The 27,787-nt window shown below is 34.6% G+C and overlaps 1 protein-coding gene and 1 long non-coding RNA gene across 2 annotated transcripts in view; one reads left to right on the plus strand and one right to left on the minus strand.

Moving 5' to 3' along the window:
• brm (ATP-dependent helicase brm) overlaps positions 1 to 27,787 on the minus strand; it is a 73,666-nt gene that overhangs the window by 15,096 nt on the left and 30,783 nt on the right. The window lies entirely within an intron of this gene.
• Positions 11,425 to 12,753, plus strand: LOC112589596 (uncharacterized). Its single transcript, XR_003113660.1, has 3 exons — positions 11,425 to 11,453; positions 11,634 to 12,255; positions 12,609 to 12,753. It is a non-coding gene; the product is annotated as an uncharacterized LOC112589596 (long non-coding RNA).

A 27,787-nucleotide genomic window follows, 5' to 3' on the forward strand; every position in this document is an offset into this window, starting at 1 on the left:
GAAAAACTATTTGCGATCCCGGCCAACCCTCAACATTGACACCAAAAAGGAATATCCACGGAAAGAAGGTAATGCTCTGTATTTGGTGGGATTAGAAGGGTGTGCTGTACCATGAGCTGTTGAAAAGTGGTGAAACAGTCACAGGGGATCTCTACAGAGAACAAATGATCCGCTTGAGCCGAGCATTGCACGAAAAACGACGAAAATATGAAACGAGACAGCATAGTGATTTTGCTTCATGACAACGCTCGGCCTCACGTCACAAAATCTATCAAAGAAACGTTAGAAGCACCTCGCTGGGAAGTGTTACCTTATGCGGCTTATTCACCAGACTGTGTCCCTTCCGACTACCACTTGTTTCGGTCGATGGCACACGCACTTGCTGAGGAATGCTTCAATTCTTATGAAAACGTCGAAAAATGGATCTCTGACTGGGTAACCTCCAAATATGAGTCATTCTTTCGCCGCGGAATTCGCTTGCTGACCGAAAGATGGGAAAAAGTCATCGCTAACGATGGACAATACTTTGATTGATATACTTTTTCATTTTGTTTCTTAAATAAAGCTATACGTTTTGCAAGAAAACGGACGGAACTTTCCGATTGACCTAATAAATTTTATTTATATGCCTTGTAAATTTCTTCAAGAATCAACTCATACTTCATATCACATATATTTTTAATTAAATAGCAAACAAAACTAAATGTGAAAATTGCGTATTCTTCGAAAAATTTTTGTGTTTATCGCGTAGAGAATCAAAGAAAATACTTTGAAAGTATAATATTTCATTAATCACGTATTATCAAATAAAATGAGTCTTACAAAAATAAAATCAATATACGGAGAAAATTTTATAATAAAAATTAAAATATCATACTTTAAAATATCGTAATTATAATCTTAATTTATTATTTTTTTCATGTCATTTGTGCTATTTACAATATATTTCGACTTAAAGTTTGCTATTAAAAAATTTACTATGTTAATTAGCAAAATAAATTATATCTATTAGTTGATATAGCCACTTTAGTATAACTAAATATAATCTGCACAAAAATGTAGTGCTCTTTTACTGCTAATTTGTTGCTTTTTCCCCAATTTTGTTATTCTAGTCATTTTGCTAAAAATCATTTCTGTGCTAGCTTAAAAGTAACACAAGTACACACATAAAAAAATAAAGTTTTATATTATTTTATATATTTTTATAATATTACTTTGTTACAAATTTATTGCTATACATTCAAAAATATTGGGTTAAGTAAAAAGTTTTGAACGTTTTCCGCTAGATGGCTTTAGTGAGGTCATATCTCACGATGTATACGTCACATCTGGTCATTCTATACTGCGACTTAAAGGTGACATAACGCTTTAAAAAAAGTTCTTTGACAGTTTTGTGTTTGGTGAAGCCAGTTGTGTGTTAGAGCGTTCCAAAGTGGAGGTAAAAAAAGAGAAAATTCGATACATTCTTCAGTATCACTACGACCAAAGGGAAAAAGCGGAGCAGGCGGCCAAAAAAATTTGTGCTGTTTATGGACCCAATACAGTATCGAATGCAACAGCAAAGCGGTGGTTCCAACGATTCCGTTCTGGTAATATGGACGTCGAAGATGAGACACGCTCTGGTAGGCCAATCGTCGAAAATGTCGATAAAATCATGGAAATCGTCGAGTCGGACCGGCATGCGAGCACTTATTCCATTGCCCAGGAACTGAAGATTAGCCAGAAAACCGTTTGGAACCATTTGCATAAGGCTGGTCTCAAGAAGAAGCTCGATGTATGGGTGCCACACGAATTGACGCAAAGGAACCTTTTGGACCGAATTCATGCCTGCGATTCTTTGCTGAAGCGTAAAGAAATCGACCCATTTTTGAAGCGGATGGTGACTGGCGATGAAAAACGGGTCACATACGAGAACAATAAGCGAAAAAGATCGTGGTCCAAGCGCGGTGAGCCGGTCCAAACGATCGCCAAGCCCGGATTAACGGTCAAGAAGGTTTTACTGTGTGTTTGGTGTTTGGTGGGATTGGAAGAGAATCATCCACTATGACCTGCTCCCATCGGGCCAATCAATTCGGACCTACACTGTCAACAACTGACCAGATTGAAGCAGACGATCGACGAGAAGCGGCCAGAATTGGCCAATAGGAAGGGTGTTGTGTTCCATCAAGACAATGCCAAGCCGCACACATCTTTGACGACGCGCCAGAAGCTTCGAGAGCTTGGATGGGAGGTTATATCGTACTCGCCGTATAGCCCAGACCTGGCTCCAAGCGATTATCACCTTTTCAAGCATTTGCAAAATTTTCTTGATGGTACAAAACTGGCTTCAAGAGAGGCTTGTGAAAATGAGCTGGTCAAGTTTTTTACCAGTAGGGACGAGGACTTCTTCAATCGCGGAATTATGAAAATGGACAAAAGTTATTGAACAAAACGGCGCATATTTGATCTAAATCCGATAATCCTAACTTTGTTAATTTCATCGTCGAAATAAAGAGAAAAAACGCTCAGAACTTTTTACTTCACCCAATAGTTTGCTTAGTTTTACCAAAAAATTTACCACAAACTCAATATTGTGAAAATTATTGTATTGCAAAAATAAAAAAGCATTAAAAATATATTATAAATGTCAACATATTTCATATTTTCTGATCTTGGTCAATATTTCATATCATTCCGATTTTATTTTGTTCTGAGCATTGAAAAAGAATCTTTCTAATACACCTAAAATAATGTAGTTTTTTACATATACAGGGTGTCCCATTTTAATAGTGCACTTCGATTATCATTGCAAGGATGAGAGAGGAGAGTTCACCTATAAGGGGGGAAGGGGAGCATCGGTAATAGATTATGTGTTAGATAATGGAGATATGATAGAGGAAGTGGAAAGGATGGAAGTAGGAGAAGAGATAGAATCTGATCACCAATCAATAGATGTATGGATAAAAGTAGAAAGGGGAAGGAAGAAGTGGAAGGACAGGAAGGAAGAAGGGAAGAGTAGAGGAAAATGGGATGAAGAAGGGAGAGAGAGATTTAGAAGGGAAATGGGAAGGATACAAGGAGAACAGGAAGACATAGACGAGGAGACGGAGGTAGTGTATGACAGGATAAAGAAGGCCATGAGGAGCAGTGAGGAAGGGAGGAAGGGGGAGGGAAAGAATAGAGGAGGGTGGTGGGACGAGGAATGTAGAAGGAAGAAAAAGGAGGTGAAAGGAGAGCTGAGAAGATGGAGAAAAGGGGAGGCGGGAAACGGCGAAGAGTACAGGGAAAGGAAGAAAGAATATAAAGAGCTATGTGATAGGAAGAAAAAAGAGAAGAGGAAGAGAATGGAGAAAGAGGTAGAGAGAGCCAGAACAGAAGGAAGAGTATGGGAAATTGTAAAAAGGGAAAGGAAGAGGAGAGGGAGAGTGAACGAACAGATTGGAATGGAGGAGTGGAAGGAACGTTTTATGAGATTATTGAGAGGAGTGGAGAGGAAGGTGAGGAGAGGGGAAGCAGGAAAAAGGAAGAAAGATGGAGAACAGGAATTAGGTTGGGAGGAAGTGAAAAGGAGTATAAAAGGGCTGAAAGACGGAAAGGCGATAGGAAGTGACGGGATTCTAAATGAGATATATATCATATGGAGATATGGAGGGGAGGAGATGGAAAGATGGGCGGGGGAGGTGTGTAGGAGGGTATGGAGGGGGGAGGGGTGGCCCGAGAACTGGAAGGAGGGGGTGATAGTCCCAGTTATTAAGAATGGAAAAGGAGATAAGGTGACATAATATAGGGGAATAACACTGATGCCGTCACTATACAAAGTGTACGCGGTGGTATTGGCAGAAAAACTAAGGGAAGAAGTGGAGGAAAAAGGGATGCTGTCGGGAAGCCAAACGGGATTCAGGAAAGAGAGCAATAGACCAGGTGTACACGTTGACCTATGTAATAAACAGGCAGTTAGGAAAAAAGGGAGGGAAATTGAGCAATATTTGTGGATTTAAAGGCCGTGTTTGATTCGGTAAATAGGGAGGGATTAATAGGAGCGATGAGGGAGAGAGGAATGAGGGAAGGACTGGTGGACAGAGTAGAGGAAATTCTTAGGGAAACAAAGAATAGGGTAAGGATAGGCAGGACAATGGGGGAAGAATTTTGGACGGCAAAAGGGGTTAGACAGGGATGCCCACTGAGCCCAATATTGTTCAACATAATGCTAGCGGATTTAGAGGAAGAGATTTCGAAGGGGAGGTGGGGAGGGGTAAGGATAGATGGAAAAAAAGTGTATACCCTATCTTATGCAGACGATATTGTAATGATGGCAGAGGAAGAGCAGGAGATGAAAATGATGATAAGCAGGCTGGAAGGAAAGGGGTTGGAATTGAATATAAGAAAGACAAAGATGATGAGATTCAGAAGTGGGGGAGGAAGGAAAAAGAGGATGGAGTGGAGGTGGAAAGGAAAGAAACTAGAGGAAGTAAAAGAGTACAGGTATTTGGGATATGTGATACAAAATGATGGGGGACAGGAGGCATAGGTGAGAGAAAGAAATAGGAAAGTGGTGGTAGTGATGAGGGAAGTGTGGGGTATAGGAAAAAGACTGTGGGGAAAGGACTGGGGAAGAAGGATATGGTTATATGATAAATTAGTGTGGATGGTGATGAGACATGGGGGGATAATAACCTCATTTCAGATTTATTTTTAAAGAATCGGTAAGTACCCACTAATGAATTACCGGAACTGATGGACGAACCAATGTGGATGATCGATCCGATCGACGAAGCCTTCAATTTCATACATTTCATATTGTTCCCACATATTTGTATAATGATATATCTGTAGGTTTAGTGATTAACAAAGATTTCATCTTAGATATTATCTACAATCCTTTCTCGAAGCTATATAGTGCAGTAAAAGGCGAGAGCATCTTGTTGAATGAAAACCAATCTACATTTCTAAAACCACTGGTAAAATCTCTATTCTGTATTGTAAACACAAAAGATGTTACCTATCTGCTTTTTTGTAAATACTCATAGTTGATTTCGCTAAACAATCATGAAAAATTAAATTTCCGATCATAATGTACTTTCCACCGCTCCTAAACTGTTTCGAAACATTTTATATAGGATGTTCAAAAAAAGTGGTATCAAATTTTAAGAATGTGTAGTATCTGTGAAAATAAACAAAAAACTTAATAAACAATACTTACATAATAATTTATTTTTTAGTTATAAAGTATTTCCTGCTATAATAAATAAAAAATAAATTCTAATAATTTCTACTATAATTTTATACTATAAATATTGTTGTGTACGAGCCACAAGAAGTGTGGAAGCATCCGTTGTCTGCGAGCCTTAGGCATATGGATTTTGACAATCGAAGGATGTTTGTCTGGACGAGAGTTTGTTGAAAAACAACAGCAGAGAGTCTGTCATGAGCCGTCGCTGCGAGCAGACGTGACTTAGACGTTTCTTCTTAATATTGTTAAGACGAGAGGATTTTCGTGAGTCTGTACATATTGGAAGTAAAGCGGAGTTCTTCTTTTCCTCTAATCCTGTGTTGGTTCATTTCGGGGACCTGGTACGCGCGAGATGGACACGCGCAACATTTTTGAGGTTCGTCCGGGATCGAATCACAGATCATTCGGGATAAAAAAAACGCGAGACGTTCGAGATCGTATCGCGACGCGCATCACGAGTGAGAGTGACAGTGAGAGAAAGTGAGGATACAGAATGACAACCGAAGCAAGAGGTCACGCGGTTCCTAGCCGACGGAAGTGTGTTCACTCAATTGAGCCGGAAGCAACGGGGACGGAGGTGGCAAGCTCCGGAATGTCGGAGCTTGCCACCTCCGGAGGTGTCGGTGCTGCAGGATGCACTCCAAGAGATCCGAGCAATGAGGGAGGAGTGGCTGCATTTGCTGGAGGAGCTGGAGGCGCAACGGCAGAATATGACAGGCCAGTCGCTTCCAATTTCTTTAATAACCGGGCAAATTAAGGCCGATATTTTTAACGGAACCGTGTCTTTACGCGAATATCTTTGCCAGTATGAATTGATCGCACGGGCAAATAATTGGGATGAGAATTTTAAAACGATAAATCTCGCGGCAAATTTGCGGGGAAAGGCTCGGACGGTTTTAGAGGATATGGAGGAAAATTTTAATTATGCATAATTATACGCTAGGTTAGAGTTGCGTTTCAGACAGCAGGGGCTTTTTCAAAATTTTTATACGTAGTTTATTAAGAGAAAACAAAAATTTGGGGAAGAAATTACGTCTTATGGGTTGGAAATAGAGCGATTAGCGCGTTTAGCTTATCCCGAAAGTGGAAAAGAAATGAGAACAAAGATAACTTGTGCGTAATTTATTGTGGGACTAGCAAATGAAAATACGAAGCGTTTATTGCAGCTCGAGGGAACAGTGTCATTAGAGGCAGCGATGGAAAGGGCAAAGACTATAGAGGTTATTTATGAAAATAGTTTTGAAAGAAGTTTTGGGAGGAAGGAATTTTACGGAGAAGAAAGGGAATCGCGGGAAAATAATAGTTTTGGAAGAAGGGGGAACTTTGAAAATAAAAATCAGAGAAAATTTTCTTTCCCAAATTTTGAAAGAACAGCGAAACAGAATTTTATAAACAAAAGAAAGCAAGAGGGAGAATGTTGGAGCTGTGGAAGAAAGGGACATTTTAGGAATGATTTTAGGAATGAATTTAGAAATGAATTTTAGGAATGAATGAACCCAAAAAACGTATTGCAACGGGGAAACTAGGTCTGGTCGAGCTCTTCGGAGCAGGCTCGACTTTCAAAAGAAATGCTCCGGGAAAGATTAAAGAATTGAATAAGGAAAAAACGGGGATAAATAATAAGAGTGGCAGGATAAGTAGAATAAGTAGAATTAAGAATCTTTTCATTTATTATGGAACTTTGGACGGAAGAACATGTTTATTCAAGTTAGACACGGGCTCTGATGTCTGTTTAGTGAATAGGGAATTAGTAGGAAATAGAAAACGCTCTGAGTCAATTGACAGGTGTAGGTTAGTTTATCCGACAGGAGAGGAGGTTCCTATTAGGAATAAAGTTTATTGTCAAATTCAATTAAGAAGTTTCGAGGTAAAAATGTCGATGTTGGTGGTCGACATGGAAGATAAGTGTTTATTAGGAGCGGATTTCTTTGAGGCGATAGGAGCAGAACGAATTTTTGAATCTCTCTTTGGAAATTCGTCTTGTAGGACAAAACAGGGAAATTCTTTTTGTTCTCAAGTTTTGAATAAAGAAGAGAACGTTCCAGAAGACTTAGGAGAATTTTATGAGAGAAACTCAAAGGAGTTAGAAACTTCACAAAAAGAAGATTTTGTGGAATTCTTGAAAGAATTCGAGGATATTTTTGATGGACAAGTAGCAGCAGGAAATTGTGTTGAAGTTCAGCATGAAATTCAATTGTTAGATCCTACTCCGATTAAATAAGCTCCAAGAAGAATTCCTTTCAAAATGCGCGAAAAAGTAGAGAAAATTATGGGAGAAATGGAGAAGCAAGGAGTAATCGAGGAATCTTCTAGTCCATGGACCTCGCCGGTAGTTATAGTTCCAAAAAAAGATGATACAGTTAGATTTTGTGTTGACTTTAGGAAGTTGAATTCTGTTACGAAGAAAGATTCATATCCGTTGCCTAGAATAGATGATCTTTTAGACCGGTTGTCAGGAAATGAATGGTTTTCCACTTTAGATATGAAAAGTGGATATTGGCAAATTAAGATTCGTCCAGAAGATAGAGAGAAAACTGCTTTTTCTGTGGGGAATGGTTTGTGGCAATTCACAGTCATGCTTTTCGGTTTATGTAATGCACCTGCAACATTTGAACGATTTATGGAAAAAGTTTTGAAATCATTATTATCAAAAACTTGTTTAGTTTATTTGGATGATGTTACTGTTTTTGGAAAGACATTTGATGAAATGTTAGAAAATCTTAGGGAAGTTTTTCGAAGATTTCAGGATTCAAAGGAGGAGGGTCCCTAAGGCCTGTTTTCGGCATTCTTCAAAATTGGACCAAAATGGCTGGAATCACTTTCTTATACCATTGGAAATAATATTTAGTCAATTCCAGCTTAAACGGAAGTATTTAGAGTGTATACTTCAAGTATACATGGTGCATCAGAGCGCCCGTATCAAGCATTTCTTTGGAAAACTAAGCGTTTCTGAGAAAAATGTTTCAGATAGAAGTTGTATGGTTTCAAGGAGGACATAAGATGGTGTCATTGGTTTGACCTTGGATAGTCATTTGAAGGTCACGTGAATGTCGATTTCAATATTTTATATAGAGCCCCTATTTTTACATATCTTGTAGCTTATCTCGAGAGTTTTCCAAAACACTTATAACTAAGTCATTTTTCATTAAGTATTTTGCGAGGTATGAGGCTTCTTACAGATAGATTTGTAGAAACGTTACTTAAGGAGATCCGAGATTGAAATCATATTATTTATTTGTGTTGATTCCCCTCACGTGAACAGTAAAATCGTAAACGTAATCTTCCTTTAAGCCACATAGAGTGGGGTGTTGGACGTGAGTCCCCTTGCCTGTCACTTTTTATCAATTATCAATTCACGCTTAAGAAAAACCCGAAGTTTAGCCAGGGAAGGTACAACAACAAGCGGCGACTTAGCTTTGCAGATAATGCATTTATGTGTCATAGATGGTCTACTAAAAGGAATAGTTATTGTTTCGTTTGCAGGAACATTAATATTTTCTGCCATATTGGAAACGCCTAATTATAAGTTGCAATTCACTGTAGAACAAATCTGAATAATTATGCACGATTAAAAATTAAAGAAGGAGAAAAAATAAAGAAGAAAAACTCAAAAATAACAAGATATCTTTTCGCGTAATAAGAAAATCTCGAGAAGCAGCTTTGACAAGAAGTAGTTTTATTTTTATCGTAACCAGGTCCCTGGATACGCGCATACACACATTTTGTGTATCTCTGACATTAAGATGTGAGATCGGGTCCGATATAAGGCCATCGACATAAGCTGAACTTGGTCTATTGAATTAAAAGCTTAAGGGATCGTAGTTGCTCAAAAAGGTGCATACAGTTCTTAAAACAGTTCTTTTCAAAATTTCGTATTTAGCCTTGCGACAGAAAATACAGTCATTTCTTTCAGAAGTATTTGTAATAAGTGTTTCTACATGATCTACGATAGTGTTTTGGAAAGCTCTCGAGATAAGCTACAAGATATGTAAAAATAGGGGTTTCTATATAAAATATTGAAATCGGCATTCACGTGACTTTCAAATGACTATCCAAGGTCAAACCAATGACACCATCTTATGTCCCCCTTGAAACCATACAACTTTTCTGAAACATTTTTCTCAGAAACGCTTAGTTTTCCAAAAGAATGCTTGATACGGGCGCTCTGATACACCATGTATACTTGAAGTATACACTCTAAATACTTCCGTTTAGGCTGGAATTGACTAAATATTACTTCTAAGGGTATAAGGAAGTGATTCCAGCCATTTTGGTCTAATTTTGAAGGATGCCGAAAACAGGCCTTAGGGACCTTCCTCCTTTAAAGGTCAATCCGGCAAAATGTAATCTTTTTGAGAGGCAAGTTAAATACTTAGGTCATATAATTTCTTCAGAAGGAATCGCAACAGATCCCGAAAAGACTGCTGCGGTAAAAAAATGGTCAATTCCTAAGAATAAAAAGCAAGTGAGAAGTTTTCTAGGATTTTTTTCTTATTACAGGAAGTTCGTCGAAGGATTTTCTTCAATTGCAAAACCTCTCTACTGATTGACAGAAGAACGAATAAAATTTCATTGGACTTCTCAGTGTCAGGAAGCTTTTAATATCCTGAATGTTCTGACATCTTCACCGGTTCTATCTTTTCCAAAAGAAGGAGATTTCATTTTGGACACCGATGCTTCGAATCATGGTATTGGTGCAATACTTTCTCAAGTTCAAGAAGGTGATCGCTTATTTTAGTCGTGTTTTGAGTAAAACGGAAAGAAATTATTTTGTGATTCGAAGAGAATTATTAGTTGTGGTGGATTCGATCAAATCTTTTCATCACTATTTGTTCGGACGGAATTTTTTGGTAAGGACAGATCATTCATCGTTGAAATGGTTAAGGCAGGATACCACCTTTGCACTTTAATAAAATTGAAAATTTTTTTTTGTTCTTAAAGTACTCTTTCAAGTGATAGAATTGAAATTCATTCATTAGAAAGGTGGCCGAAACCTTTTTTCTTGTGTAAAAACCGGTTTGGAGCAGAGCGCTCTCGGCGCGTTTCTTGGGCTGCCGAACGCACGCACACTGTTTGTCTCATATACAATTTACCAACCATATTACGGGCCCTTTTAGTTCCAAATAGTGAAATAGTGATAGTAGTAGATGTCGCTAGTTAGGATTTTCAGTATAATATAACATAGATACTTCTATATTTTATATAGTTCATAACGAATTGGTCGTGTAAACATCATTCACGTGTTGCTTGGTTGTGTAACGTCTTTTACGTGTTTCTTTCGAATGTTTATGCATTATTCATCATGAGGAAGACAAAAGTAGAGGAGAGAAAAGGGACAAAAGCAGAAAATAGGCGTGCCTCGAAACCGAAACACAGCAAAAAGAAGCCGCAGAAACGATACGTGTTAGAAGGAGAAAGTGAGAATGTCAGTACATCGGCAAAGAAACTGAAACAGAGTGAAGATGAATATCATATCAATGTGGACGCAACTATTGGTTATCGTTTCATCGATTTTGTGACTGTTTTTGCAGCAATGTCTGAATTTCTAGTGTGCAAAGTGTGTAAATCTTCCGTAAAGTTTCAAGAAGCAAGTATTCGAGGACTAGATTTCAAAATTGCAATTCTTTGTGAACAATGCCGAAATATATAAAGTCGTGTCCCGTCATAAATAATCATGCATATGATATAAATCGTCGTATAGTTTTTGTTATGCGATTGCTCGGTATTGGTGTAAATGGAATTAAAAAATTCTGTTCATTCATGTGTCCACCACATTCAGTATTCCAGTCATTTTATGACAAAATCGTTTCGACTATTTCTATGGCTATCGCAGCCGTACGAGACAAATCAATGAAGAACGCAGCTGCTAAAGAGAAAGAATTGTCAGTACAGAAGGGACTTACAGAAGGGATAGTAGTTTCAGGCGACGGTACGTGGAAGAAGAGGGGATTCTCGTCTTTATTAGGCGTTACGTCATTGATAGGACGGTGCACCGGGAAAGTCATTGATGTTAATGTAAAGTCGAAAATATGTAATCAATGCAATTACTGGAAAGGAAAAGAAGGAACGGCAGAATACGAAGAATGGGCTGCGACACACGAAGATAGCTGTCAAAAAAATCACGAGGGATCGGCTGGAAAAATGGAGGTTGACGCAATTATTGAAATGTTTCAACGATCAGACAAACTCCATAGTTTGAAATATAGTTACTAGATAGGGGATGGAGACAGTAAAACATATAAAGGTATTTTAGACTCGAAACCATATGAAAATTTGGACGTTAAGAAAAAAGAATGTATCGACCACGTTCAAAAAAGGATGGGAACGCGATTTCGGAATTTAAAAAAAAATGTACGAGGTATTGGTGGCAGAGGCAAGCTAACTGGAAAATTAATTGACGATCTATCACTATATTTTGGTTTAGCAATACGCAGGAATCATGATTCAATTGTAAACATGAAGAAAGAAATATGGGCCACGCTTTATCATAAGATTTCTACGGACGACAATTCGCAGCACGATAGATGTCCAGATGGCGAAAATTCCTGGTGCTCATGGAAACAGGCTAAAGTTCGCAACGAACTCGACAATTATCAACACAAACCAGCAATGAAAGATGAAGTTTTCAATGCTGTTAAACCCATTTATGAAGAATTGAGTCGCGATGAACTATTATCTCGGTGCTTGGGTGGGTTTACGCAGAACAGCAACGAGTGCTTCAATTCTGTTCTGTGGGCTCTCGCTCCTAAATCTATGTCCAGTGGCAAAAAAATTGTTGACATTGCTGCTGATATTGCAGTATGTAATTTTAACGATGGGTTACACAGCATTATGGACATTATGCAAACTTTGAACCTGCCTATAAGTAAAAGTTGCTATACTTTTTGTGTATAAGTCGATAATTATCGCATTCAGAGAGTGGAAGATTCGATGACTGAAGCTGTTCGAGAGGCTAGAAGAAGTGGTATTTCTGCTCGCAAGCTTACTAATGAAGAGGATATAGATGCTGAAGGAGTATTGTATGGCGCAGGCATTGCAGATTGACGGTTAGTTGAAAATATTTACTAGTTATATCTATATAAAACTTTAAACGCGTTTTTCTTGAAACGATGTTTTTCAAATCGGCGTGTCAGATTACTCTTACAATTTTCAGCGGATTGACTTGAAACTTTGCACAATTCTTCCCCGTGGTATAATCTAATGATGTACGTAGGACTTTTGCTGTAGCGTTGTTATTTTTTTTTGGTGCACAATTTTATAAACTTTTTTACCCTAAGAAATTGACCTTTTTGTTAAAATGACCGCCATTTTCTTAAAAATCGAAATTTCGTAAAATCCTTACGTACAACATTAAAAAATATTGTTGTTAATAGGAACATTCTTTGGTTTTTTTTTCTAGGAGCCACGTACAGAGCGGAATTTGACACGCCGTCTAACGGTGTTCCTCCAAAGGAATGTATTTTAACGCCACCTACAAGAGATTATTTTTGACCTTTTCAGTTTCAAAAAATGTGTAATTACAGATTAAAGTTACATTAATGAGTGACTAAAACCGATTTTGTTTCTGCGCACTCCTTGTATGCAAAAAAATTCATGAAAACCGCCTCCAAAATCGCAGTCAAAGGTGGTATCCTGCCTTAATGTCATTCAAAGAATTAGAAGGTCAATTAGCACGATGGATGGAGAGACTGCAACAGTATGATTTCGAAATTCTTCATCGAAAGGGGAAGCTACATAAGAATGCAGACGGTTTGTCTAGACGATCTTGTTCAGAAGAAAATTATAAGTATTATTCCAGGATAGAAGTGAAAGTTAAAAATCAGGAATGTGAATCAGTTGCACGAATAAGTTTAAATGAAAATTTTAATCAGAATTGGTGGAAGGAACAGCTTAACCCCTTGACTGTGGATGATGTGTATAGCCGTATGAAAAAGTCGTGCCACCAGTGTGGATGACGTGTATACACGCATCGAAGAAAAAAATAGTAAAACTATTGTTTTTTGCATACAGGTGGGTATCTATGTTTTTGGAGTCGCTGAATCCGAATTTAATATCAAAATTTCGAAATTCAAAATGACGGATCCAATATGGCGAGTCAAAATTATAAAAATAATCGGATTTTTATGAAAGTGAGTATCTATGTTTTTGGGGTCGCTGAATCCGAATTTGATATCAAAATTTCGAAATTCAAAATGGCGGATCCAACATGGCGAGTTAAAATTATAAAAATCATGAAAATCTGATTTTCAAAATTTATATCCGCCATTTTTTATTTTAAAATTTTGATATCAAATTTGGATTCAGCGATCCCAAAAACATATAAATACCCACTTTCATAAATACCCGATTATTTACATAATTTTGACCCACCATATTGGATCTGCCATTTTGAATTTCGGAATTTTGATATCAAATTTGGATTCAGCGACTCCAAAAACCCTTATTATAAAAATATCATAAAGAAAATTTGACATTTTTTCCAACACAAAAATGGCACTACATTTCTGTCTCCACAGTCAAGGGGGGTTAATGATCCAAGCATTTCAGCAATTCTTTTGGTAAAAGAATCCGATAGATGTCCTCCTACTCGGGAGGAGATGGCGAATGGAGATTTTTCTTCAAAAATTTATTTATCTTACTGGGACATTTTAATTGTTGAGAATGGAATTCTTCATAGAAAATGGCAAGCACCCAATCTCAAAGGAAGTATTTATTCTTCAAGTTATTGTTCCACGTTCGGAAGTTAAACGAATTTTGGAAGAGGCACACGACGCTGCTCCTTCTGGAGGACATTTTGGTATTAATAAAACTTTAGGGAAAATTCGAAAACGTTTTTATTGGGCAACATGTAAAAAGGATGTTGAAGATTGGTGTAGAACTTATAGGATTTGTGTAGCCAAAAAGGGGCCTTCAGATAAAGGAAAATCTCCTCTTCAGATTTTCAATGTTGGAACTCCTTTTGAACGACTTCGGATGGATATACTTGGTCCGCTGTCAATAACTTCTTCAGGAAATAAGTATCTTCTAGTTATAGTTGATTGTTTTATAAAATGGGTTGAAGCTTTTCCTTTGAAAAATATCAGGGCGAACACCGTAGCTGAAGTATTCGTCAGTCAGGTAATTTCGAGATACGGTGTGCCTTTAGAAATTCACATTGATCAGGGAAGAAATTTTGAATCACAGTTGTTTAAGAAACTTTCAGAAATGTTAGGAATTAGAAAGACAAGGACTACTCTTCACCCTCAATCTGATGCGTAAGTCGAACGTCAACATCAAACGATTCTTCAGTATTTGTCCAAGTTTCTTGACGAAAATCAGAAAAATTGGGATAAATGGATTCCGTTATTTCTTTTAGCATTTAGATCCGCAAAACATGAAACAACGGGGATAACTTCGGCAGAATTGAATTTCGGAGGAGATTTAAGGTTACCTTTAGATTTACTTCGTGGAACTTCTCCGAAAGATTGTGTCACGAACTTTAGAGATTATGTTTCTGATTTAAAAGGAAAATTAGATGAAGTTTATCAAAGTATTAGGCAGAAAATGACTCTAAATTCTGAAAAGATTAAAAGGTGGTATGATCAGGGAGCTAGGAAATGTTTATTTGAAGAAGGTCAGAAAGTTTGGTTTTTCAATCCACAAAGAAAAATTGGGAAAGCTCCAAAGTTACAAAGTAATTGGGAAGGACCTTATGAAATAGTAAAACGGTTGAATGAAGTAGTTTATTGTATTAGGGAATCGAGTAAGAGCAGAAATAAAGTAGTACATGCAGATAGGTTAGCTTCTTTTAGTGAGAGACAGGAATAGGAAAGACACCAGAGACCTGTAAACTTTTAATGATAAAATTATTTAGAACAAAATCTTGCGTTCATTTTCTTTACTTTAAGGTTTAATTTTGAAGAACGGTTTCGGAAGACCACATCCGGGAAAAAGAAAAGAGAGAAGGCTGCTTCCCCCACGGTTTTTGATCGTGGTTTTTCCGTGGGGCTTTGGGCGAATGCCGAGGCAGGGACTCGGGGTTTTTTTATAAAAGAACGTTGGGTCCACGGTACTTCTTCCTCCTCTTGTCCGAAGAGGAGCTAAGGAGGAGACGGACGTGGGAGCAAAAGAGAAACGGATCGTTTTTAGAAAGGCCTTGGAGATGGTTTACTTCCTGGAGGACGAAGATAAGAGTGGTGCTCTGGGAACAAGGAGTCAAATTCCTCGGAACCCTTTGATTGAGAACATGGAGTTCGGTAACCTGTAGCAGCAGCTCAGGGTAGAACAAGTACCATGGAATTCTCTGGAGTCAAAGAAGAGGATGACCTTGCTCAGGAGAATTGTCGGGACGACAATTTGTAGAGAGAGGGAGCAGTGTTGTGTACGAGCCACAAGGAGTGTGGAAGCGTCCGTTGTCCGCGAACTTTAGGCATATGGATTTTGACAGTCGAAGGATGTTTGTCTGGACGACGGGAGTTTGTTGAAAAACAACAGCAGAGAGTCTGTCACGAGCCGTCGCCGCGAGCATACGTGACTTAGACGTTTCTTCTTAATATCAAGAGGCACGGTAGTGCCTCGCGCCAAGTTCAAGTGCAACGAAGTTGCGCCCGAACGGCGCGAGGCACACCGTGCCTATTATACGCGAAACTCCGAGTGAAACGAGGTGAGATTTTCATATCTCAGCAATGGCTGAACCGATCGACGTTTTTTAGTCCCAATCGATTCATCTTTAAAAAATAGGAAGAAAAGTGTTCTTGTGCTTTTTGTGTACGTTGTCTCTAAGTGGAGATATTTTAAGATAAAGTCTGAATCATGGAAAATTTCGATTCAGTAAGAAACGTCGGACGCAAAGGAGTGGGGCAAAACGTGCACATTGCTTTCCCGATACCAGGGGCGCTACGAGAGTGCTGAAGAAGCAAAGAGCAGCGAGTGCGAGTGAGCAAGTGATAGAGAGTAAGAGAGAGAAAAATATTGCTAGAATACAGGAGGTGAAAATGTGTGACAGAGAGAAAGAGAGCGAGAGCGAGAGAGAGAGAGAACGGGAGAGAGAACGGGAGAGAGAACGGGAGAGAGAACGGGAGAGAGAACGGGAGAGAGAACGGGAGAGAGAACGGGAGAGAGAACGGAAGAGAGAACGGGAGAGAGAACGGGAGAGAGAACGGGAGAAAGAACGGGAGAGAGAACAGGAGAGAGAACAGGAGAGAGAACGGGAGAGAGAACGGAAGAGAGAACGGGAGAAAGAGCGAGAGCGAGAGAGAGACAGAGAGAGAGAGAGAGAGAGAGGGAGAGAGAGAGAGAGAGAGAGAGAGAGAGAGAGAGAGAGAGAGAGAGAGAGAGAGAGAGAGGGAGGGAGGGAGGGTGGGAACAGGCGAGAAAGAGAACGGGCGAGAGGGATGAAAGAGAGAGGCATACAAAGGTGAGAATGTTGGTATGCGTTGGTATGTTATGACGCACGTCATTTGATTGCCGATCAGCTGATGCTAAGCAGACGATGTGATGAGCTATGCCATCGAAAAATCAATACCGGTGTTTATTGACTCGTCGTCCAGGGTGATCGCCTTTCAATTACTGTGAATTACGATGAAGATAATAAAAAAAAGCGCCAAGTACAAGCACAACATGTATTGTGTTATTTTAAAAAATTTCAAATTCAAATTATTTTTTTAAGGTATATATGTGTACATAACATAAGTTTCTATAAGTAAAACTTATACTATATACATACGTATCTACATAGATATATACGTATGTACATACGTACATACATACGTAAATATTATATACATACATATGTATGTATATACGTATGTACGTATATACGTATGTACATACGTACACACGTACATACATACATACATATGTACATACAAATGTTCATACACATGTAAATACTTATTCAGATGTACGTAAATACTTACGTATATACGTACAAACATATGTATATATACATACGTACAAACATACATAAACATTTTTTAGGTATTGAAGGTCCGCGTCCACGTCCACATGTACGACAATATTTTCGAATTGCTTAGCTTTTCCCAGCATTTGTGCCTCTTGGTATATATGTTTACATATTCATAATAACATACATATACACGTATATTATTATTACGAGTAAAACTTATAATTATAATAAAACTCTGCAACACTTTTTTACTGTACAAAAGAAGTGATATATTAGAACAATAGCGCCAACTGAGAAACCTAACATATATATATCAGGTGTAGTAAAAAGAAATCCATTATTTTTCCAATAGATGGCTTTCCAATAGATGGCTTTAATTATCTGTATCTCGCGTTGTATAAGTCCGATCGGGTTCCACTAGATGGCGTTAGAAAGATGAGATTTCGTACTAAAAAAACTTTTGTGACAGTTTTGTGATTAGTTGACTCAGTTTTGTTTGAGCGCGTCAAAGATGGACACTAGTAAAGAGAAAATACGCTATATTTTACAGTTTTTCTTCGATAAAGGCGAAAACGCAAGCCAGGCGGCTGAAAATGTAAATAGTGTTTATGGTCCTGATATTGTAACAGCCAATCACGCGCAATTTTGGTTTCGTCGATTTCGTTCCGGTAATTTCGATGTCAAAGATGCACCACGCACTGGAAGGCCAATTGTCGAAAATATCGATAAAATCATGGACATTGTCGAGTCCGACCGTCATGTAAGCACTGTTTCGATTGCCCAAGAGCTAAAGATTGCACAAAACACCGTTTGGAACCAAGGCTGGATACAAAAAGAAGCTCGATGTATGGATGCCACACGAGTTAACACAAAAAAACCTCATGGACCGAATTTCCATCTGCGAATCGCTGCTGAATCGCAACAAAATCGACCCATTTCTGAAGCGGTTGATCACTGGTGATGAAAAGTGAATCACTTACGACAACGTCAAGCGAAAACGGTCGTGGTCGAATCGCGGTGAGCCGACGGAAACGGTGGCCAAGCCAGGATTGACGGCCAGGAAAGGTTTTGCTGTGTGTTTGGTGGGATTGGCAGGGAATTATCTACTATGGGCTGCTCCCCTACGGTAAAACTCTTAACTCGGAACTGTACTGTCAACAATTGGACCGTCTGAAGGAAGCAATCGCCCAGAAGCGGCCAGTTTTGGCCAATAGGAGAGGGAGGAATTGTGTTCCATCAGGACAACGCCAGGCCACACACATCGATAGTGACTCGCCAGAAGCTCCGGGAGCTTGGTTGGGAGGTTCTTATGCATCCACCTTATAGTCCAGACTTGGCACCAAGTGATTACCATCTGTTCCTGTCCATGGCGAACAATTTTGCTGGTGAAAAATTCGCTTCAAGAGAGGCTTGTGAAAATCGACTGTCTCAATTTTTTGCCAATAGGGACGAGGGCTTCTATGAGAGAGGCATAATGAAATTACCTTCAAAATGGCAACAAGTTATCGAACAAAACGGCGCATTTTTGACCTAAATCGGATCATTCTAACTATGCCTAATTAAAGCTTTCAATTTCATGCAAAAATAATGGATTTCTTTTTACTACACCTGATATATATATATATGATTATATATATATATATATATATATATATATGATTATTGTATACTTAACTTAATATTTTTAGAAATCTCAAATTCAAATTATTTTCTTTTTTAAGATATATATTATGTACATAACATTAGTTTTTATAATATATGTACATAAACTTTTAAAAGTAAAAATTATATCGTTATAAAAATTATAACGCAAGTAGTGCAGGTAATACGCGAATTAGGTGAAGATAATTTATAAATATAAATTAATGACATTTACATATTAATGGTGTATATACGTGACGTATATACAATTTTTACAAGTAAAATTTATATAAAACTTACCTTTTTAAACAAAAAGGTAAAAAAAAGGCGCCAAGTACAAGCGCAACACGTATTGTGTTATTTTTAGAAATTTTGAACTCAAATTATTTTTTTAAGGCATATATGTGTACATAACATAAGTTTTTACAAGTAAAACTTATAACTATAATAAAACTCTACAACACTATTCTACTGTACAAAAGAAGTGATATATTACAACAGTAGCACCAATTGAGAAACCTAACATATATATTATATATGATTATTGTATACTTAATATTTTTAGAAATCTCAAATTCTAATTATTTCCTTTTTTAAGATATATATTATGTACATAACATAAGTTTTTACAAATAAAACTTATCAAATTATTTTTCTTTCAAGATATATATGTACATAAGCATTTAAAAGTAAAAATTATATAGTATTATAAAAATTTAATACGTTTATTAATAGTGTGCAATATTTAAAAAAGTATATCTTTTTAAAGGTTATTGTTATTCAAGAAAAACCTAGCTACAAAAAATGTCTATGGCATAAATTTTTACAAGTAAAATTTATCATTATTTATTAGAACACTGAGTTATATGGTTATTTTACTTGTTATTGTAACAAATTAATTATTATAACAATGCAATAAAAAATATTTAATACAAATAATCTTGGCGCGGCTGCACCAAAAACTATATCGAACTAAAACTTGTTTAATACATACATGACAGCATTTTTATTATAATAAAATATACTTATAAATTCTCTTTATATATATACGGTGTAATGTTCTATTTAAGTTTATAAAGTATTATATTAAATTATAAACCTTCACTATAGAATATAAATATCGAATGTAAATATATTCTACATATTTTAATATTTTTTTATTCAAAGATGTTATTCTTATTATAATCGACGAAATGTCAATGATATCTAATTTGACTTTTATGTACATACATCTTCGATATAGTTTTTGGTGCAGCCGCGCCAAGATTATTTGTATTAAATATTTTTTATTGCATTGTTATAATAATTAATTTGTTACAATAACAAGTAAAATAACCATAAAACTCAGTGTTCTAATAAATAATGATAAATTTTACTTGTAAGAATTTATGCCATAGACATTTTTTGTAGCTAGGTTTTTCTTGAATAACAATAACCTTTAAAAAGATATACTTTTTTAAATATTGGACACTATTAATAAACGTGTTAAATTTTTATAATACTATATAATTTTTACTTTTAAATGCTTATGTACATATATATCTTGAAAGAAAAATAATTTGATAAGTTTTATTTGTAAAAACTTATGTTATGTACATAATATATATCTTAAAAAAGGAAATAATTAGAATTTGAGATTTCTAAAAATATTAAGTATACAATAATCATATATGATATATATGTTAGGTTTCTCAATTGGCGCTACTGTTGTAATATATCACTTCTTTTGTACAGTAGAATAGTGTTGTAGAGTTTTATTATAGTTATAAGTTTTACTTGTAAAAACTTATGTTATGTACACATATATGCCTTAAAAAAATAATTTGAGTTTAAAATTTCTAAAAATAACACAATACGTGTTGCGCTTGTACTTGGCGCCTTTTTTTTACCTTTTTGTTTAAAAAGGTAAGTTTTATATAAATTTTACTTGTAAAAATTGTATATACGTCACGTATATACACCATTAATATGTAAATGTCATTAATTTATACTTGTAAATTATCTTCACCTAATTCGCGTATTATCTGCACTACTTGCGTTATAATTTTTATAATTGTTAAGATGAGAGGATTTTCGTGAGTCTGTACATATTGGAAGTAAAGCGGAGTTCTTCTTTTCCTCTAATCCTGTGTTAATTCATTTCGTGGACCTGGTACGCGCGAGATGGACACGCGCAACAATATTTTGTGTTATATTTACACAAAACTGCTCGTATATTTGTCTTCCATGAGTTTCTAAAATCGGCAAATAATGAATATTGTCAACATTTGGTACGCATGTTTGTAAACAATTTTCAATTCTCCGTGTCAGTTTATCTACTGCCAAGGCATAGCCATCTGTTATTATTAACACAAATTCAATTATTACATAACTAAACAGACTTTACATTTTGCGTAACAAATTGGCAGGAGAAGAATATCTTCAATTTTTTTCAAAATGTTCATCCGAACTTTTAGAAGATATTCCTCTACTACAACTCTAGACAACAAATGTGATTTATGCATGATGATGACCTTGTTCATCTCCTCATAATTGTTATATAACATTTAACCGATTGCTTCCAAGAAAAGTGGATAGGATATGGCGATCTAGTTGCATAACCATTTTCTTCATTGAATTTAAATCTGTTAGATTTTTGTTTATGAGAACACTTGAAGAGTATAATGTATGCCACATCAGTAGAACATTGGATAAATTAGTAATAGATTGTAAACTATTGTCAAGAAATAGAAAGTAAACCTGAAATACTTGAACGTGCTCGATATTCTCTTCCATAAGAAAATATACCGAATTATATGTTGAAATACAATAAATAAAAGGCACATGAAACATCTGCCGTAGACTAAATTTATTTTTCATTTACTATAGCACAAAATGCTTTATAACTCAGAAATAAATGATTATTGGAGTATTGTTTATTAATCTTTTTTTCTTATTTTATACGAGTATTGCGTACTCCTAAAATTCGGTATTATCTTTTTTGAACAGCCCATATATATTTATATATAATTATTTAATTTATATATACAATTACATGATTATTATATATAAATGTATATAATATATAATTTAAGTATAGAGAATATTCTATTAAAAACTATTGTATATTTCAATAGTATATTTTAAAATTTAATTGTAATTAAAAATTCTAATATAAAGATATTGACGTTCATTGTTTATTGTATAATTATTCAATCTTTAACATTGTATGTAAATCAAATTATATATTTGATTATGTACACAAAATTAAAGATTATTACATAACAAAGTTTTTAATTAAAATTCTGTTCAAATGCAGTTTGTCTGAAATTTCTGTTTAAGAATAAAAATGTTATTTTATTATTCACTAAACTTTCTGAAATTTAATTCTCAAAAAAGTCGTTTTTTCCATATTATAACTCAAAAATACCGATGTCTTCACATTTTCAGATTGAAATTAAATTCTAGAGAATACATTATTATGAAATATGATACGATAATTTTGAGATATTCTATATAATTATATTCGTTACATTTTTACCGGATATGTTGCTTTGAAAAACACAATGTTACATGTATGTTCGGTTTTTACAATTAAGGAAAACAGACCATGCACCGGTTATCATCATGCATTAATCACGTAAATAATTCATAGACGGAGAGATCCATTAATATCGTGACTGACAACAAAGAAACACTCGGTGAGAAAAGAATACATTCAGTAAATCTATAACGTTCTTTCATTATTATGAATTTTCCACAAAATTATAACTTTACAAATACACAATATGGGGATCTACGGCATGAAAGACGAAATATCAATGAAATGCCGAGATATCAATTAAGGCAGGATAGCAGCTCCGTTATCTACTGTGCAATGGTGATTAAAATGCAAATAATTATAAATTTTCCGGCCAATTTAGACATTTTTTTCACGAATGATTTTCTGCAAAATTTAACATCAGAGACATCGGATCAGCTGTCTTGAGAATAGTGTACATAGTACGGAAAGTAGATTGCTTCTACAATCTGCAACTTTGGAAAATCGCGGCTGCTACGGTAATCATATGCAAAGTGAGTGGTATTGTTATAGACATAAAAGGTATGATACAGGTTGTTAATCAGGCCAAATCGTGTAGACGAGTTTTCTCCTACATTGCAAGTACATCCAAAGAAACGAAATCTCTGGATGTTCGTTATTTAACAAACAAGCAAACTACTTATCAAAATAAAGAAGAAAGAATAGATACACAGAGAGAATATTATAGTTTTCTTTATTTGAAGTTATTTTTAAAATTTTTATCATATGTCCAACAATATAAGAATTAACTGTCAGTAAAGTTTATTTTGTTAAAAATATAATAAATTTTTTAACAAATTTCAATTGCTGTAAAATGTAAACCGCATATATACAATAGAATTACAATAAACTAAAGAAGAATGCCGATATGTTGGTGAACATTTATTTTATCTAAAAAAATATATATATTGAAATTTAAAAAATATATATTGAAATTTAAAAAGTGCGAATATTTTCTGATCATAATATCGAAAATCATAATACCGAAACAACAATAAAATATAATTTTATCGAAATATTAGAATTATCGTTATACAGTAGAGTGCATTATTATCTATTTATTTAAGTGCAAGAATGTGCTCAAATGTAGATGTTAATATATCTGTGTGCATTGTTTTCAGAGTAACAATACCTTCATAGAATTATATATTCTAGGAAGATTATATTTTTGGATAGTCTTGATATTTGGATTTCGGTATCATAAATTGCCGGTATCATAATTTCGGTACCATAATTTCGAATTTCGAAATTTTGATTTTTCAATATAACACATTCCACCGATTGTTTCTAATATCTTAATATTAATTTATCTCTCAGTTACAAAATTTTATAATAATTTTTGCAATAACATTCTCTCCACGCAGAAAATCGATATAATACAGTTGTTCAGAATAATTATTATAATTATTTTCAAATGGTGCTTATAATATTATAAAGCCGCATATAATCGCGGCATCAAACGAAATTCTGGCACAAGAGACATCTAAATTAATCATCGATGTCAACTTGAAGACCTAAAGGAAAAGACTTAAGAATACCTATACCTAAAAAAAAGTATTCTATTTGTAAAGTGATTTTTCCCATAGTTTCATATTCTAAGCGAAGCCTTTTACAGGGAAAGAATTCCTCTTTCGATAAAGCAATAAAATCTAAAATTTATTAGATATTATTCTAACTGTTTTCCTCTTATTTCGAGAGGATTTTCCTTTATATCAATTAATTTTCCTCATATCAAAAGGAACGCTTGTCAATGTTTTTCCTCTCTTCCATCTATTCACACAGAGACATATTCTCTGTGCATATGACGATCGTCGCCACATTTATTTTATGGACAACGTCTAGAATAAAGGAAAAAAAAAGAGAGATCGTTATTCAGTTTGTTGTTTTTCTCGGTTATTTCGTCATGAACAAAGTTCATGTATATATCCATTTATCGTATCGCGTTGCACACTACATTTAGAATTAAATGCCATTTAGAATATTTAAAATTACAAATTTATGTTTTTTCCTAATTTTTCAGCAGAAAGTAAAAAAAGAATTTAGAATTTTTTCCGGACAGTTTCATAATAATCTTCTCTTCTTTCCCTATAAAGGAACATATATTCAGTAAGAATAAAGTACAGTAAAAATAAATAATAATCTTTTTAAAAAAAGACTAAATAATCTATGTATGAGAAAATTTATATTAAAATCAATAAGATTTGTATATATGACATATAATTTCTCTGACTTTAAGAATAATGTATTTATAATATTTTTCTTTTAATTTTAGAGGAATCCTCTTGAGACCATATATAAGAATAAAATCCTCTAAAATTTAGATGATTCTGCTTCTTCTAAAATTACTTTTTCTTTTGGGTGTAATCGAGATATCAGAGAAAAATGACGTGCATTGAATGACTTAAAAACTAAATGTAAAACAAAAAAAGAATAAAGAGAAAGAGGAAAAGTAGATATTCTGTCGTGACACGCGTTCGGCCTATCACTCAATACGAGAAAATTACTGAGAAAAACCAGTCTATATGTAAAGAAGTTTCCATTAAAAAATCCCAATGACTCAGAAGTCGTGTGACATATTATTTCAATGATGTTGATTGCATAGTACACCAACGTACATTTGTCGTGTGAAATGAATCACGATCTTTCAGTTTTCCTCACGAACTACTCGTATTATCATCCTTTTTGTCATCCTTATGAATAAAACAAGATTATTTCAAAGCAAAGTTAAATGACAAATCTAATGTAAGGTGTAGTAAATTCGCTTCTTCAAATTTGTGTTATAGACAATAGTAGTAAAGATAATTTCTTATAGATGTTATAATTAAAAAATAGAATCTTATAGCATTTATAAATTTCTAAATCAATATATATGTATCTTTTTTCACATTTTCAATATCACCCGCATTATTTGACAATAACATCAAAATACCATCAGAATTTTAAATAAACAATTTTCAATTTGTTATTACGCAATGATATATGACATAAATCCAGAAGATTCTTTTGATGTTGATCACGCAACGTACATATTTGTGTGGTGAGTTTATGAATAAAATCGTTTATTTGGAAACTAATGGTATGGCTCGTAGAACGTTGCAATTTGAATCGACTATTTATAAATATGTATATATATATATATAAATTTCTTTATTAATAAAAATAATGAGAAAAATCGTAATACATTTATATGTATGCATAGTTTGTAGGCAGCGATTCCAATAATCGCTATGGAAACTGAAATTTGCATTATTTAATTTAAATTTAAATTTAATTTAAATTTCAATCATTCTTACTCGTTTAGCACTGCTTTCACGTATATAGCCGATACAAGTAATAAGACAATTCTTAATTGTCGCAATTTTCAATTAATCGATTTATTCAAATTAATAATGTAGTAATTAAAAATTACAGCAATTGAGCAAGTCTCTGTACATAATTTGTTCTATAAGATGCTGACATTTTAATAAGATAAGATAAGATAAGATAATAAACGATTAATTATCGAGGTCTTGTGCAACGACTACGCGTGCAGTTTTACTAGCTGTGTACAATGAATCTTCATATCTGTTCAGTGCATGTTATAAATTAACATCTCCGACAGAACTGTCGTTGTAACGCGATTATAATGCGGATTTTTCGACATTATTCATATAGTTGCAGGTTCAGCATCACTTGATTGCTCGATCGCGACATATGCGTAAACAAGTCGCTATTAATATCGCATTTTGCATATCAGGAAAAGATGGCAGGAAAAGATGAACAACAGATGAAATAATAATGGACTTGGTATTTTAACCTTTTGAAGCATAGCGGCACTCTGGAGTGCCACCTTTTTTGTTTCATTTTATTACGTTTTTCAGATATAAAACACTCGATTTTCTTGCTGTTTTTTGGGTTTTCATTCGAGTATTATGTTATTAAGTATGTTATAATGTGTAATTCTCATAAATTGTTTATGAAATTGTTTATATAAATAGTTAAATGCAAAAAAGTGTTTTTGTACAAAAAATTCGTGTCAGAGAGAACAATTATAGCTATGTGGATGACAATTGATACCCTGGGGTTTTCGAGGTCGCCGATTACGAATCCGGGGTCAGAATTTCGAAATTCAAGATGGCGGATCCGATATGATGGACAAAAATGTTCAAAATCCTTCGATTTCGATAGAAATAGATACATGGAGGTTTTTTGGATCGCTGATCACGAATTTATCAGATTTCCGAAATTAAAATCCATAATATTATATCAAAGTTAAGTGTTTGAAGTCGCCATATTGGATCCGTCATTTAAAATTTTTTAATTTCCACTCTGTATTTGTCATCTATGATCAAAAAACATATATATATCGAGTTTGATACATATCCATATCATATCAAAGTTAGCCATTTGAAGTCGCCATATTGAATCCGCCATTTTGAATTTTAAAATTTTGACTCCGGATTCGTAATCAGCGACCCAGAAAACTTCTATATATATAATCAGTTTTTTTATTATTGCATAGAAAAATTCGTGCTTCAAAGGTTTAATATTTCCCGACGGGCATTTCAGAAGAAAACTGCGCAGATCTGATGGTCGATAAAAGATAAATATTTTGTTATTAAATAAAACAGGAAACATCTTTCAAAAAGCGAGTCTTGTAGAACAGCAAAGAAACGTAGATATTCAAAATAAATCTCAGCTGATTGTTAACCCTTTAACTGCTACGGTCGAGATAACTCGAATGTGGAAAAAAATAGCGGCCTTGCTACGATCGAGTTTATTCGATTTGGCCTTCCAATGTGTAATACCCATTTAATTTAGTTTGTAAAAAGCATTTGAATTGAGCGGGCATATAGTACCATCTCTTATCATTATAAAATATTTTATAATTGTAAAAATAACTCAGCAAAGAGTCATACTGGTCATTTAATATCTCAGCAGTTAAAGGGTTAAAGAATAACATACAAACATACACACAAACAAAACATAATAATATATACACAGCAAATATAGAGAAGAGAAAGAAGCTTTTCTCTCTCCAAGAGATAATTTAATAATAGTGTTCGCAGAAATTCATAACCGTAAAATAATGATTATAATTATATTATCGTAAGTTCTCATAATCTTAACGTTAAACCGATGTACATTATTACTATCATCTTATGTTGACGAGACATATGCAAAAAACTGGCATAATTACAGACGAAGTTGATTCTGCTCTTGCGGCACATTTAATAATCTTAAAGCAACAGCGAAACCTGATATGGCATAATAACATCGATGCATGTATAAATCATAATAAAACGTTACGAGTTATATTCTGTGACATACAACTTTGAAGAAATTATGTTACTCGTGGTTCATCGCTAATATTTTAAAAATCACATAATATAATATATAAGTAAATAAACTTAAATAGAAATGCATCTAGTCGACTTTAATTAAAAGCTGCATTGAAAAAAAAACAACATTTGGAAAGTAAAAAAATATTTATTCGATAAATATTTATTGT

The sequence above is a fragment of the Harpegnathos saltator genome, unplaced genomic scaffold (genome assembly GCF_003227715.2).
Source record: "Harpegnathos saltator strain DR-91 unplaced genomic scaffold, Hsal_v8.6 scaffold556, whole genome shotgun sequence".
In the NCBI taxonomy this organism is placed as follows: domain Eukaryota; kingdom Metazoa; phylum Arthropoda; class Insecta; order Hymenoptera; family Formicidae; genus Harpegnathos; species Harpegnathos saltator.